Source organism: Coffea eugenioides, unplaced genomic scaffold (genome assembly GCF_003713205.1).
Source record: "Coffea eugenioides isolate CCC68of unplaced genomic scaffold, Ceug_1.0 ScVebR1_2798;HRSCAF=3894, whole genome shotgun sequence".
In the NCBI taxonomy this organism is placed as follows: domain Eukaryota; kingdom Viridiplantae; phylum Streptophyta; class Magnoliopsida; order Gentianales; family Rubiaceae; genus Coffea; species Coffea eugenioides.
The window spans coordinates 4,001-19,570 of record NW_020863316.1 but is presented as its reverse complement, the minus strand read 5'-3'; the positions used below and the strand labels follow the sequence as shown (position 1 = coordinate 19,570).

The window sequence follows — 15,570 nt, the reverse complement described above, 5'->3', positions numbered from 1 at the left end:
TCTTTAGTTATTTCATTTACATTAATTTTGTGCGTTTATTCTAATCAATTATTTGAAAGGCATTTAAATGCCAAGTTGTAATAGTTAGGTATTTATTTTAATTATTTTATTTCATTTCCCCCTTTAGATTGTAGTAAGCCCCCTCAAATGTAATAGTTAGGGTTTATATTCGCTTTATTTTTTGTTTGTGTGGTTTGCATGTCTATGTGCTATGTGTTACCGCTTTCATAGGGTCTTGCATCTAGATATCATGCCTATGTGCTATGTATTTTATGTGATTTATGTGTTTATTTGCTTTATTATGCTTTATCTAATTTCTTAGACTGTAATAAATGCATATTATCATGCTAGTCTAATGCTATCTGTGATTCCTGTTTCGATACCACACTAGTCCAACGCTAGTTGTGGTTCCTATTGTCCGATTTCTCACTAGTCCAATGCTAGTGAGAAAATAGAAATAAGGGCTAGTCCAACGCTAGCCCCTTAGGAACCATCCGCACGTTAGATCATGATTGTGTGATAACATCACTTCATCTCATGCATATCTTTATTTTCTAGGGCCTTTTACCATATTGCATGACACTTCCCTTATATATGTATATCCCTTCCTCTATATTTTCCCTTATATGTACATTACTTGCCCCCATTTGTATGAAACATGACATTAGACTTGCATTTCATCTAAGCATTAGAATTAGGTTAGATCATTTGCTTGATTAGATAGGTACACCCCTTGAATATGGGATATGGACGAGTTTGGCTTTCTAGCCTTAGCACGCTCGTATTCCCTCTATTAAAAAGGGAAAATTGAGTCACGAATGTTAGTCCCCCGTACCCGACATGATGCACTCCTCTAAGACATGTATATTTGTATAAATTTTATTCCTTTTTCTTTTCTAAGAGTCTCATATTGTTGCATTATTCGTGACTCCTTCGAAGAGTCTTCATTGGGCATCACAATTAATGTGATTGGTACCAATTGAGCTTTGAAGAGATATTTTGACTCCTCGATACCCTCTTATGTCTAGGGTTTGCATGCATATAGTACATCCGAATGTGATAAATCTTAAGGGTAAAATAAGAAAATCTTTGACTAAATCGCGCAACTAGCCTTTGCTAGGTTGAAAGGGTGCCTTGGATTCTTATTCTTGCCTTCCCTTTCTTCAAACGTGACTCCCGAATCTTTTTTCTGATTTTCGTAGACTTGGAGTCGTTTAAAAAGGGTTTTTCTATTTTTTATTTAAAAATTCATTTTTTGGTGACTTGGTACACCTTAACTCTATACCAAGTGGCGACTCCATTTTTCATTCAAAAAAACCCTTTTTAAACTATATTTTGGGTAAAATCGTCGCATTTTCATGTCCCATTTAGACCCATGTTTTTCTTTTTCAAATCAAAAATTCACTTTTTAAACCATTTATTTATTTCTTTCAAAAATGGGGCGCGACATTTATCTTTCGACATTTTGACTAGGAAAACTCATGAACTGGATTTCAATATCTTCATGACAAATGTATATGTATATCTTTGCTTTAAAATGGTACAAGAATAACTTTAATCTAATGCTTGTAACTCAAGATATAGCCGAAATACCACAAAATATCAAAGCTGTAAAACTTCTTTCTTGTTTACTAAGTTGCATTTCATCTCTTGCACTTCATATTCTCATTTTATCAGTTCAAACCATCACTGGTCATCCAATTATCTTCTCAATTCTTGCAATTTGATGATTGAATCACTAAACCTACAAAAACATAAAATTTTTACTATTAAAATTCATAGAAATGCAACTTTTACCACTTAAACAATAAAATGCATATTTTCACTAACAACTTAACTCATAAGTTATAAAACTAATTAAAACACAGCAAAACTAACTAATAAAACACACTTAAAATACTCAAAATGCACACTTATTAGTGGTAATGTTTCTATTTGATATAACGATTTTGTGAATCCAAGTCATTAGCTAATGAAAAAGTAAAGACATGCGCATGCAACTTGGTGATAATTTCACATAGTATGCAACTTGATGATAATTTAACATAGTAATTTTAGAAATATAAACATATGCTTCTTCGGATATGGGAGAAAGGAACCAAATAACTATTTGATGGAGTTTCTTGTATTCTTTTCTTGCCCTTTTCACAAGACACAATAATTTCCAACCTGCGAGAATGATTCACCGGCGAATGAGAGATATTAAGCAAATAAATTGATCGTTTGGGGAAATGGGAATTCTTAAGGAAAAGAGGCCATTTATCCAAGTCGAGTACACGTCAAAGAGGCCTTCGAGAGAATGATTAATTGGCGAATGAGAGATATTAAGCAAATAAATCAATTATTTTTGGAAAAATTACATATAACCCCCTATTGTTTTGCATAACATCAAATGATCCCCTTAAAGTTTTGAGATGGCCACATAACTGTAGACACCAAAAATTTCTATTCAATTTTAGCTCTATTTTTTTATTTTTATTTTATTTTAGTTGATTAAGTTTGTAAAAGGATAATTAGCGTTTATTTTTGCTTATTTTAGTAAATTAGGTTCATCATTTTTCTTTTTAAGATATTTTTGCATTAAATTTTGGAAAAAGAAAATTCTTATAAAAATTCCAATCTTTTTTATCTTTTCAATTTTTTTAAAAAATAAAATAAAATGAATTTTTGAAAGGTAAAATCAAAATAAAAAAAAGGGAATGTAACATTTGTTATTTATCCTAAATTTGTTTTGGAAAGCAAAAAAAAAATATTCCAACCCTTTCGATATACATTAGGTCTTGGCTTACATTCATATAGTGACATCCAAATGTGATAAATTTTTAAGTTAAAATAAGAAAATTTTGACTAAATCATGCAATTAGCCTTAGTTAGGTTGAAAGGTTGCCTTGGATTTTATCCCTACCTTTCCTTTTTTCAAATGTGACTCCCGACCCTTTCTCTTGATTTTCGCAGACTTGGAGTCATTTAAAAAGGGTTTTCTCTACTTTTTCTTTAAAAATTCATTTTACGTGACTTGGTACACCTTAATTCAATACCAAGTGGCGACTCCTATTTTTTCATTAAAAATCCTTTTTAAACTATTATTTTTGGATCAAAATCGTCACACTTTAAGTCCCATTTAGGCCTATTTTCTTTATTTATTTTTCTAGAAATCAAAAACTGCTTTTCACTCAAAATAAATCAAAACTCATTTTTCATTCAAAATTAATAAAAATTCATTTCTTTATTCAATTTCTTTTTCACTCAAAATTAATCAAAAATTCATTTTTCATACACTCGAACTCTTAATTTTATTTTTTATAAAAAAAATGGGGCGCGACAATAACTCCTTGTGATTTTATGTAAAGTGGAAAATGAACGGAATGCATAATCAATTACGACAATAAGACCATATGAACTCTAAAAGTACATGTGATGAAATCATAATATCCACTGACCTCCCTATAATTTGCGTCAATATCTATTTTATCCCCCGTAATTTTTACAATTATCCACATAATGCCTCTATAGTTTTATACAAGGTGGCTAAGTCATCATTTGATTTAGCATTTAAATAAGAGCACTAGTGGTATTTTAAGTAACAACGTTACATAAGTTATTCTTTTGTTAAATTTCTAATTCATATGAAACTATAGGGGGGTGAAATGAATATTTTGAAATGTTAAAGGGGTTATGTGGTAATAGATAAAATCACAAGGGAATTATTAGTAGTTTACCTTTATTATCCAATGAGCCACATTATCTCCCTGGATATTAATTTGGATTTATTTATTTTATTTCCTCATTGGGTAGCTTTCTTGCTAATAGAGTATTGGTGGTCTTGCTATTTATGTGGTTATACATTAATGGTTACGTAGGATCCTTTCATTCACTTCAGTTAAATTCGTTATCAACAGCTAAAGGACTAAATGTTGTAGCATTCAAAAGAAAACAACTAAGGTTTTTGCGTCATGTTTTTAGAAGATTATAGAACCCATCTTTAGTGCAGTTGTCTTTTTCAGTAGTCTTTGTTTGAATTTTTACTCGAAAGAAGTTGCTTACTAGATTTTAAGTCACACCCTTCTTCATTATCTTGCCTAGTCTTTTGTATCCTTCCATGGTGAGGGAAGGAATGTGGATTTGGGATTGGAGCTTGTCTTTATTTTGATGTGCCTTGTCATTTAGTTACTTTTTTCATATTTCTTGTTCTTTGTCGGCCAATCCTAAAGAAGAGAGGCACCATCTTAGTTGCTTGAAACTGCGATGAAGAATATGATGGAGTTGTCTTTTCCCCTTAGCTACTAAAAGATATTAACTTGAAACTTGGGTTACACTACTTTGACCATCGGGTTTTGCTAATGACAAATCCTTGATATTAGATAAGCCAGAGTATATTCAACGAAATCCTAAAACATTTTGCATTATAAAACGTTTGATTAGTATATCCTCTATGAGTTAAGAATTTCCTGTTATCTCGTCTGCTTGACTTGCAAAAATGACAATCTCTTGATTTAGGTGCTCAAAAGAAGAAGGGATTCCTCTGAATAAATCTCAGAAAAGAAATTTTACATATCTTGTTAAGTAAGTTGTTTGAATTTTGTTTTTTATTAACCCTTTTAGATATACTTGTTTATGCATCCGAATGGTATTAACACGGAGGTTTTCTTTGTCAAGACTCTGCCTTTCTCTTTCTATCTAAGATAATGTCGTTGGAATTGGATTGTTTCACAAATTGAAGAAAGGGATTGATATTCAAGATTTTATAATAGAGGTGTGTATAAACTGACAAATCCATAGTAAGTCATTATTGTAAATGTTTATGTAGGATATCCCATGCAACTGTGGTCTTTGGAGTCTTAAAATTGCGAGAAATCCCTAGGATTTGCTGGGACCTTTTCTTGCTCATTTATAATACTGCATTGAAATTTCTCTTATTATATTTGCTACACAATAGATTTTTTTGTCACTTAGTTGACCGCAACGGGAACAATAGAGAGTTGGGGTTATTGTGGTGCCTACTAGTACTGAATACAAATCCAGATCATTTCGTGTTGCTGCCAGACAATGTTGATTTTGGAGGAATTATTGCTAGAGAATACATAATGATTTTGTACAGAAGCCCAGAGAATGATTAATGAAGTTCTTGGACCAAATTTTGATTATTTGGGTTTGTGTTTTATGGTAGGGATAATTGCATTACATTCTTTGTTTATCTATATATACTTAAAAAATGTAAAGTTTGAATCAGGAAACCTAAAATAAATGTAGAAAGTCTAAAGAAAAGTTGCTTAAAACTCAATAGCAAAGAATCAAATACTGAATTAGAGCCATAAAATGCAAGCATAACAAAGCAAGACACTATTAACTCATCTCAACTAAAAACACTTACTTTGAAGAAAAAAAATATGATATGAGAATCTAATTCACCTCTGCAGTAAAAGCTCCAAAAGAAATAGCTAGATTTCATAGATTCATAAGATAAGATAATAATTCTGAGACTAAATTATCAATTAAATCTATTAGGATCATCAGTGCATGCATTTACAACTCAAAACTGCAAGCTTGAGCGAGATCCCCAGAGAAACATAAGGTTTCCTAGAATATTATATAGACACTAGAATTTTGTGATATTAATCTATATTTTATAGAATAACATAATGTTTTGGCAGTTTAGTTTTTCAAATGTTATATAAACTTCTTTAGATCATTCATGCATTGTTAATCTTCTATCAAGTGATCAAATAAGTGTAAGTACCTCGATTTTCATATTATTAACAAATAATGTTAAAAACTATAAATATGGCTGAACATTCTCCTCTAGAAAACCACCTTTCCCCTCCTCTGCCATCTTTCATCAACCGCCAACAACTGCCATCACCTACCACCACTAAAATTCCCCTAAAATTCTCTTCCATAATCAGATGGCTATTTCTAAGTTCTTAAAAAGTTATTTCTCCTACCTAAATGTCCTTTTAAAATTTTATTCATTTCTCTATTCCGTACCTCATATATTTTGGGAAAAGTGAATTCTCTTTTTCCAAACTTAAACAATGTGATCAAAATACCAGAACAACCCACAACTCTCAATCAAAATTACCACATTGCCAGCAAAGAAATGGTCTAACCAGAGCCTGAATAATTGGAGCACCTCAATCAAATCCAATATTTTCTTAATTGCAAACTCCTACTTTACAGTAGTTAAGATATCTAATTAAAAAAGGCTAGAACTCAAAGCCTACTTCAACAGTTGGAATAGCCTCCTTGAAACCTACATAACGAAGAAAAATGTAATTAGTCAAAAGAAAATTCAAAAAAATCAAATTGTAAACAATTTAAAAAAAAATTGAGCTCATGATCCACTCAATGCCAATACTCAAAGTACTGGATAGTGCAATGTCCTGTGTCATTATGTGCAGCCTTGCACCTACAATCCTGTAAATGAAACAAAAAAAATTTAACAAAAAAACCCAAAAAAATTAAAATTAGTAGTAAAAAAAATTCTATTATACCATGTATGCCCCCTACTGAGGAGCAAACTTAATCTTGCAGAGCTCCTCTAAGTTCCTTTTATGATCCCTAGGCATAGCATGAACCTTACCAGTATAAAACAATTGAATCATTATATAAGGTTCAAGTATCATCTAGCTAGCTCAGGAGACTACAAAGATAATAGTTTTAACATCTTCTCTATGCAATGTAAACTTGAAAAGCAGAGGCTCGAAAGAGATTTGTTAAGTTGCTAATTGTGCATATAATTGTGAATAATTTCCCCTTTATTTTGCTAAAATATGGTGTTAATTGCTGTATTCTACTGATATTTGATTTTTGGTGTTACTTCTAGGAAATTGTTGTGAAAATGGAGTAAAAGGGCATTAAAAGCTGAATTTCTAGAAGGCTACATTCTATAAGGCGTGACCACGTCTTATTCTACTGTGAAATCCAGAGTTCACGCGACGCAAGATGAATATGTAGTTTAATTGAGAAGTTAGCTACGTCTCTTGGTTGTCCATATTAGTCACGAAATTGGAGATCCTAATTGGTTATGATTTGATGTAGTTTATTTTGAAAACCAATTGAGATGTTTTATTGGTTAGTTTATTTTAAGTAGGAAGCTAGAAAGGAAAAGGAATCCTTTCCTTATTAGTAGGGGAAAGACTTACGAATAAAAGGGAGAAGAAGCAGATGTTTGGGGGGGGGGTTTGATTCGTTTTCTTCTTTTTCTCTTCATAAACAATGAACCCTAATTTACTTTTGGCTGCGAATTCACCATGAGGAGCATCTAAACTTTTTCTCTAGTTGAAGTATAATTGAAAATTTGGTTCTACAATATTGTTAAATCAAATTTGATTTATTTGTTTCATTTATCTATGAGTATTTATATATTTCCTGCTCATTCATGATCATCACTATTTAATTGTCGGAATAATCTATTGTCATCTAAATATCAAATTCGTAATTGTTTGATGGTTTTAGTATTTGTGGCGAGTGATATAATTTGATTGTAGAAGAAACTTTCTAATATATGTTACGGGAATATATGATCTAACTTAAATAAACTGAGCTTGTGTTTTTGTTGGTTAGAATTCGTAGTTTCTCTAATTATTAATGCTGGCAATAGCTTAAATCCTAAGAACTTGTTTAAGGTTGCTTAATTGGCCAAAGAAATAGTCACATAGTTTGTTGTGGTTATCGAAACAGTAAGGAGAGGCAGCTTGCCAGAGTTTGCTGACCACTATAACCAATTTATTCATAAATAATTGATTTTACCTTCGAATCGATGATCAGTTAAATGAACCAAAGTGGAGATTAGACCTTTGACTAGAATATTATTTTTTCTTGATTTAGTTTTATTTAATTTCGTGCTATTGTCTTTATTTTTATTCAAGTGAATTATTTAGTTAATTTCTCATAATTTCCCTTTTTATTTATTATCTTTACAAAGCAATAAATCACCCAATCCCTATGGATACGACCCTACTCACTACTATATTCGAATTCATATTTTTAGAGTAGTAACTTTTTATTTTTACTAGTTTGACGAGCCAACAAGATTGATGTAGCGTGCAACTCAACTATTGCATTCATCACAATTTTCATTATGTTTTAAGTTGAGATCTTATAGACTATACAGTCTGATTAGGTAATAACTAATCTGATTAGGTAGTAGATCAAGAAGTATAGACTTCATAGTTTCTATCTTTCTAAGGATCCTTGGCTTGAGATCTTGTCATGGGGTGAGGCTGAAAATATGGGAGCTGAGCTAAAGACGTGGTGTTATCAAGGAAAAGTGTGGAAATGGAAAGAAGTGGCAGGACAAAGGTGGGAATTTGGAAGCACACTTTCACTAGGAGCCAGTTCAACGAACATGAATATAACTGCAGTAGTCCTTTTAGATATTAGTTAGTTAGCTCACTAGCAATATATAGCTGGCTTTGCTTTTGTAATAGTTAGGTTGTTGATTATTCCCTACACCAGAAGATTTGGGAAGATTACTTCCTTTACTGATGTCTCCTTCCCCAAGTTTCCCTCATTCTGTTCATATTCTTAATATCTCCACCGTTTCTCAATCTATATTGATGTTTACATGAGTTATTAATAACACTGAGCTATTTCTTTGACCTTCAAGTTACCTATTATTTCCTTTTTCATAGCTTCAGTTCAATAATTTTTTCCAGTTTTGGCTCGACACCATGACAATGGTACCAGAACAGCTACGGTCCATTTGGGTTTGGCTGATTGATTAGAAATCTTTCTTCCAAATTTTTCTTCACTTCTGATTCACCTTCTTCCCTATTCGTCTTCATCTCTTTTCTGATCAGCTTATATTTGAAAAAAATCAATATGGAGACCCTTGAAGAAATCTTTGAAATGCTGAATTACTTCCTGGTGGAGCGTAGAAAGCCTAACAAACAACTTATAAGAATCGAAGACAGTCTAAGAGGGGGGTGTGTTAGGTTACTTAAAAAAACTAATCACGTTATGATACTCCTTTTTGTTCAATATAAAATTTACCTTTTTTTCTAGGTGACCACTCAATGAAACAATTAGTAAGAGAGCAAGATTGCTTTGAAGTAAAAGAGATAAGCTATAAGATTCACACGATAATAAGTAAATAAGAAAAGAGTAGCAAACCACTTTCACTTTCAAACTCCACTTGAGATTGAATGTCACTTTAGAGAACAAATTTCTTCAAGTTGATCCAATACAACCAATCTTGTGTACAAAGGAAGGATCACTGACGGGTATTTTACATACGTGCAAGCTAAAAAATACCGAATTACACCCGTTCACTGCAAGTATACAGATCAACTAGTAGTTTAGGGGTATATATCGGGTCGATCCCACAGGGAAGAGTGAACAATTACCGGTATTACTAAAGCTTCTGTGACGCCTCCACTTCTCCCTAAGGCGAACCAAAGGGTATCCGCGGAACGCCTGTCTAGCTCTCGCCAGGACTCAAGCAATTCCATTCAACTTATAACCGGACCATACAATACAAACCGAACTTAGATACAATAAATGAGGAAACGTTCAAACTTAATAATAGTCAACCATTCTCCAAACCATACGTCAGTACACAAAATATAATTCGTCCAAAGGTTACATTTCCATACCAAAAGTACAATCCAAAGCCGAAGGCATAAACAAAAGTATTAGCAACCCTAAAACAAAAGTACATCAAGAGGCTGCTCCATTTTACCTCCGAATTCAACCTGTTAAGGAAAACAAATCTACAGGGTGAGCAAAACGCTCGTGAGGCCAAGAACACACATGCAGACACATAGTTCAGATAACAAGCCAAATAACAATTCAGGTAATAACTTGCAAGTAATTAATAAGGCCAACAAAATGTAACCAGAAACAATTCAAGGATATGGAAGCTCTCAGGAGCTAAATTTCACATTTGCCGATGTCATTTGTATATCTCCCCGTGATGACTCTCCGTCAACCGGGTTGATATTTTCATATCCGTAGTTCACCACTTACTTCTCATCCGTCCACCATACACCACTTCGGGCCCGCACTACATTTATAAGGCGATACTATACGAGTATGCCAAGCGAGATCTCTCAATAGATCAAGCTTATCATTTGAGTCTCATGGCTCACCGAGGTTCCCGACCAAGCCCATGCCGGCTCGAGTTCCAAGGTCGGCCTATGAGTTTGGGCATCCCCCATTTGTCATGTAAATGTCGAGGAGATTCACTCCATCGACGTATGCAATCATAGCATACCATTTCATGTATTCAAGCATTTGATAGGTTTAAGCAGACATTTCAAGTCATGTAAACCAAGCAAATCATGTTAAGCATGAGTCATTCGTTTCAAATGAGAACGAGTGCGATCAAGTACACACTCGACTCCATTTTGTCAAAATCAGTTAAGCTAAGCATGAAATCAGGTGAATCAAGCATGAATCAAGACTTTAGGGTTCAAGTAGGCATACACTTGACACTCACCAAGTTATGCAAGCAAGTAAATTGGAGGAAGAGTTCAAACTTCCACAGTAGGGTCCTCTTGGAGGTCCTCGTGCGTGCCTGAGCAAATAATAGTGAATTATCACCCATATCCCAAATATCGAGGAATAATTCGTTCACTAGTATTACTCTAGGAAATTCCGTGAAAATGAACCTCAATTACTCGTAAATAGAGGTTCGAGAGAGGTTTAATAACATTCAACAATATTTAAGTCTTTATCTAGGAAATCGGGGATAAAACGTTTAGATAATATCAAAAGAATAAAGAGTTCTTGAAAAACTCTATTTCCTTGAAAGTTGGAAAATTTTCAGTTTTGTTATGAATCTTTGAAAAATCGTAACTCACTCGGCATAAGTCGAGAATTGGAAAACTTTATACCGTTGAAAACCTCTTAGAAAGTACTGCAAGTTCCTAGAAGACACTTTTCCATGAATCGAAGTGGAAAGTGCTCAAAAATGAGCCTAAAGTTGCTGTTCCAAATCACCCAGGATTGAGCCGGGGTTGGTTTTTCGCTAACTTTGAAAATTCGGCAGAATTCACTCGTTGCAAACCAGCCCTTGAAATTTATAGCTCAATTAGAGGTGGAAGTAAGGTTTAGGTCAGAACAAACGGATTGAGAATCGGAGTTTCGAGCACCAAGATATGGTAGCTCAAAGTTAGGAAAAATTCAAGACTGTTACAAAATTTCCAGATTTGGTTCCAACTTTGGACCTTTCATTAAGTGTCGAAACGGACTTGGATTGACACCAAATCTTGCAGTATAATACTCCCATATGACAGGTATCTCTCTATCAAATTTCATGGAAAAATACCCTCGGAAGGGTGGTCATTCAATCAACCAAAGTTTGGAAAAATCCTTAAGGCAATCTGCCTTTAAACTTTCATTACCCATTTCAAAACGTTTAATCAAGCAAACTATCCAATCATGGTTCATTTGTGAAATAAAGGCCTAAGAAACATCCATAATGCCTTTGGTAAGTGTTTGGTATCAAGAACATCAATTAACAAGTTCATTACAAGATCTTGTTCCAAACCAGTCCAACATTAGAGTTTTTTTCCAAAACAGAGCAGTCCACTTGTTTCAGTCACAACTCAGTCAATTTAACTCGAAATCGAGCATGACTTATGCCGTTGGAAAATAAATTCATAGGGCTAAAATATCACAGAAGAAATTGTTTCCAAATTCGGCACCCATCTGGTTCAAATTCGGGCATCAAGTTGCTGCCTGAACACTTCATTCCAGATGAACAGAGCAACAGGACAGCGAACTTAAAACATTTGGTTCGGCTTGCTCACAAAGAATCAGAACGTGCATTATATACCAAATTAAAGCCAGGAATGTCTAGTTTCCAACGCCACCAACAGCACATGATTTCGACATCCGAGGACAGAGTTATAGCCAAAATACTACCACTGGTCAGAATCATACGCGAACAGTTTTCCAGACTTGCTAGTTTCTCAAGAAAAATTCATTTGCTCAATCAAACATCAATATTTTCTAATGAAATTTTTCACACATCTAATACATCCTATAAACATCCAATTCAAGCCATTAGACCATTAAAAATTGGCCTGGAAATGGCCGAACAGAGCAGGGGCAAAATGGTCAAGTTTGGCCCTTGCTCTCTACGTGAGTTTTCTAGCAGTTTCCTTCAACAAATCCATAACTTAAACACTAATCTGATATCATAAACTTCATCAAGCACAGAATCAGCAACAACCCAAGAGTGGGAATTCATAGAGCCCACTTTTCCAACAATACAAGCTACTAGAGTGACGATTCTAGCTCAAATGCATAAATCAAACTTCATAAAACAAGTTTAAGGAGTTAGATGGCTACCTACTTTGATGGCTGTTCAGATCAGAAAATTTCGGTCCCTATGAAGCCTGAAGACAGCCGTGAAACTCCTCCCTTTTCCAGCCTAAGTTGTTGTCCGAGTATTGAGCTAGTTGTAGTTAAATTTTGAGAGAATTTGGTGGAAGTTTGATAGTGATTTGCATGGCTTTGGAAGAAAGAAATGGTGAGAGTCTTTGGTTGTTTCTCTGCAGCAGCTGGCCGACTATGAAGCTAGAAGAAAGGAAATGAATTGCGGTTCTGATGACTTCGCGTACGAAAGACGCTTGACGTCTATTATATTAATTACGTCAAATCAATTATAACTAGTGTCCTACGTGCGCGTTTTGTATCCGATTTCTCTTACGTTTGTTGCACTAGTGCACTAAACCTCTAGGGCCCTTACATTCATATAAATATTATTCATTCTTAATTGTCCCAAAATAATGGTCCAAAGTCCCTCAATTAAGCGCGCACGTGAAAACACGTATTTCTAATTTAGGCGTAATAAAAATTAAAACCTTTTAAAAATTCTTATAACGATCGTACCACTAGTTATTACTTGTGTGTTTAAACCTAAAATTGTCTATTTTAGGTCCATTGTATAGGTCTTAAATTTTTAGCTTATTGTAATCCCAATTGGCTAAAGTTTTTAGACACGTTTCCACTTTTTCGCTAAATAGGCTTATAAGAAAATACTTATTTATTTATCTATGTTTTTATTTTATTATTTTTAAAATGAGACACTTTAGAAATATAACGAACTATAAAATCATGTACTTAGGTCTAATAGGCTAGAAAATATTATTCGTGGCAAAAATCCAAATAAATAATTATTTTAGCCAAAATTAGGGATTTTAAAATAATGGAATTTTCGAATCCTCACATCCTCTTCCCCTTAAGAAATTTCGTCCTCGAAATTTACCTTGATTGATGAACAAGTCTGGATACTTTTCTCGAATTGCTTTTTCGACCTCCCAAGTTACTTCCTCCAACCCATGGTTCTTCCAGAGGACCTTCACTAATGGTATCTGTTTATTCCTCAATTCCTTTACCTTCCTATCCAGAAGTTTAACCGGTTTCTCCTCATAGGTTAAAGTCTCATCAATCTCAACATTTTCCGGTTGTAAGACATGAGAAGGGTCCGGATGATATTTCTTAAGCATAGATACATGAAACACATTATGGATTCGAGATAAACTCGGCGGTAATTCCAACTTATAGGCTACACTCCCCACACGTTGGATGACCTTATAAGGCCCTACAAATCTTGGTTGTAATTTCTTTCCTTTTCCGGACTTCAACCTTGCTTTCAGAGGTGTAATCTTGAGAAATACCAAATCTCCTACATTAAACTCCAATTCTTTCCTCCGATTATCAGTATAACTCTTTTGGCGGCTCTGGGCAACCTGAATTCTTTGTCGTACCAACTTTACCTTTTCATTTGCTTCCTCAATCCAAGATACTGTGGTCGGATCTAAGACTTTCCGTTCACCTATTTCGTCCCAACAAATTGGAGACCTACATTTCCGACCATAGAGTGCCTCATACGGTGCCATCTGAATAGAAGAGTGGAAGCTATTGTTGTAGGCAAATTCCACTAAAGTTAAAAACTTACTCCAATTTTCTCCAAAGTCCAGAATACATGTCCTCAAGTGTTTGAATTGTCCTTTCCGACTATCCATCAGTCTGAGGATGATAAGTGGTACTAAAGTTCGACTTAGTCCCCAATACCTCCTGCATCTTTTGCCAGAATCTCGAAACAAATCTCGGATCCCGGTCGGACACAATACTCACAGGTATGCCATGCAACCTAATGATCTCATCCAAATACAATTTGGCCAACTTCTCCAAAGGTTACTTCATGTTAATCGGCAGAAAATGAGCCGATTTAGTCAATCTATCCACTATTACCCAAATTGCATCATGGCCTCTCTGTGCTCTTGGTAACCCCGATACAAAATTCATAGTGATATTCTCCCATTTCCACTCAGGTATTTCTAGGGGTTGCAAAAGTCCTGACGGTTTCTGATGTTCGGCTTTAACTTGTTGACAAATTAAACATGTTTGGACAAATTGGGCAATTTCCTTTTTCATGTTCTCCCACCAATACAAACTCTTCAAATCCTGGTACATTTTATTCCCTCCTGGATGTACCGTAAACTTTGATCGGTGTGCCTCTTCTAAGATTTCCTTTCTAAGCCCTTCATCCTTTGGCACAACTACGCGATTCTGAAACCTCAATATTCCATCTGACCCCAAATTAAAATCTGTCTTGTCTTCCATTTTACTCTTTTCCACCCATTTTTGCACTTCCATGTCCTTTTCTTGAAATTCCTTGATGCGTTCCAATAGAGTGGAAGTTACTATAATATTTCCCAAAATTACCTTCCTTGGTTCCAATCGAGGATTCCAGTAACTCACTTCCTCCAATAATTGAAACTCCTTAATCATCAATCCAGCCATTTGTACTTGACGACTCAAGGCATCGACCACTACATTAGCTTTCCCTGGATGGTACTTGATAGTACAATCATAGTCCTCTAAAAATTCCATCCATCTACGTTGCCTCAAATTCAGCTCCTTTTGAGAAAACAAGTATTTAAGGCTTTTGTGGTCTGTAAAAACCTCAAATGTTACTCCATACAAATAATGTCTCCATTTCTTCAAAGCAAAGACCACAGCCGCTAACTCCAAATCATGAGTCGGGTAATTCCCTTCATGTGGTTTCAATTTCCTAGAAGCATATGCTATTACTTCGCCATCTTGCATTAAAACACATCCCAGTCCTTCCTTAGAAGCATCTGTGTAAACCACAAAACTATCTTTTCCGTTTGGCAAAGCCAACACAGGTGCCCTTGTTAACCGTCTTTTCAATTCCTGAAAACTTTCCTCACACTTATGACTCCATATAAACTTCCCATTTTTCTTGGTCAATTCAGTCATGGGTCCAGCAATTTTCGAAAAATCCTGAATGAATCTCCGGTAATACCCTGCTAATCCAATGAAACTTCGAACCTCGGTAGGGTTTTCCGGTCGTTTCCATTTTGAAACAGCTTCAACTTTAGCTGGATCCACTTTAATCCCTTCCTTAGAAATTATGTGTCCCAAGAAAGTCACTTCTTTTAACCAAAATTCACACTTACTAAATTTAGCATACAATTGGTGCTCCCTTAAGGTCTGCAAAACAACTCTCAAGTGTTTCTCATGGTCTTGCACATTCTTAGAATACACTAATATGTCATCAATAAAGACCACCACAAATTGATCTAGATA

At 34.5% G+C, this 15,570-nt stretch overlaps 1 long non-coding RNA gene across 1 annotated transcript; it reads right to left on the bottom strand.

Moving 5' to 3' along the window:
• Positions 1-9,574: 9,574 nt before the first annotated feature.
• LOC113757169 lies at positions 9,575-12,566 on the bottom strand. Its single transcript, XR_003466197.1, has 3 exons — positions 12,301-12,566; positions 10,442-10,519; positions 9,575-9,695 (listed from the first exon to the last, which is right to left on the bottom strand). It is a non-coding gene; the product is annotated as an uncharacterized LOC113757169 (long non-coding RNA).
• Positions 12,567-15,570: the final 3,004 nt, after the last annotated feature.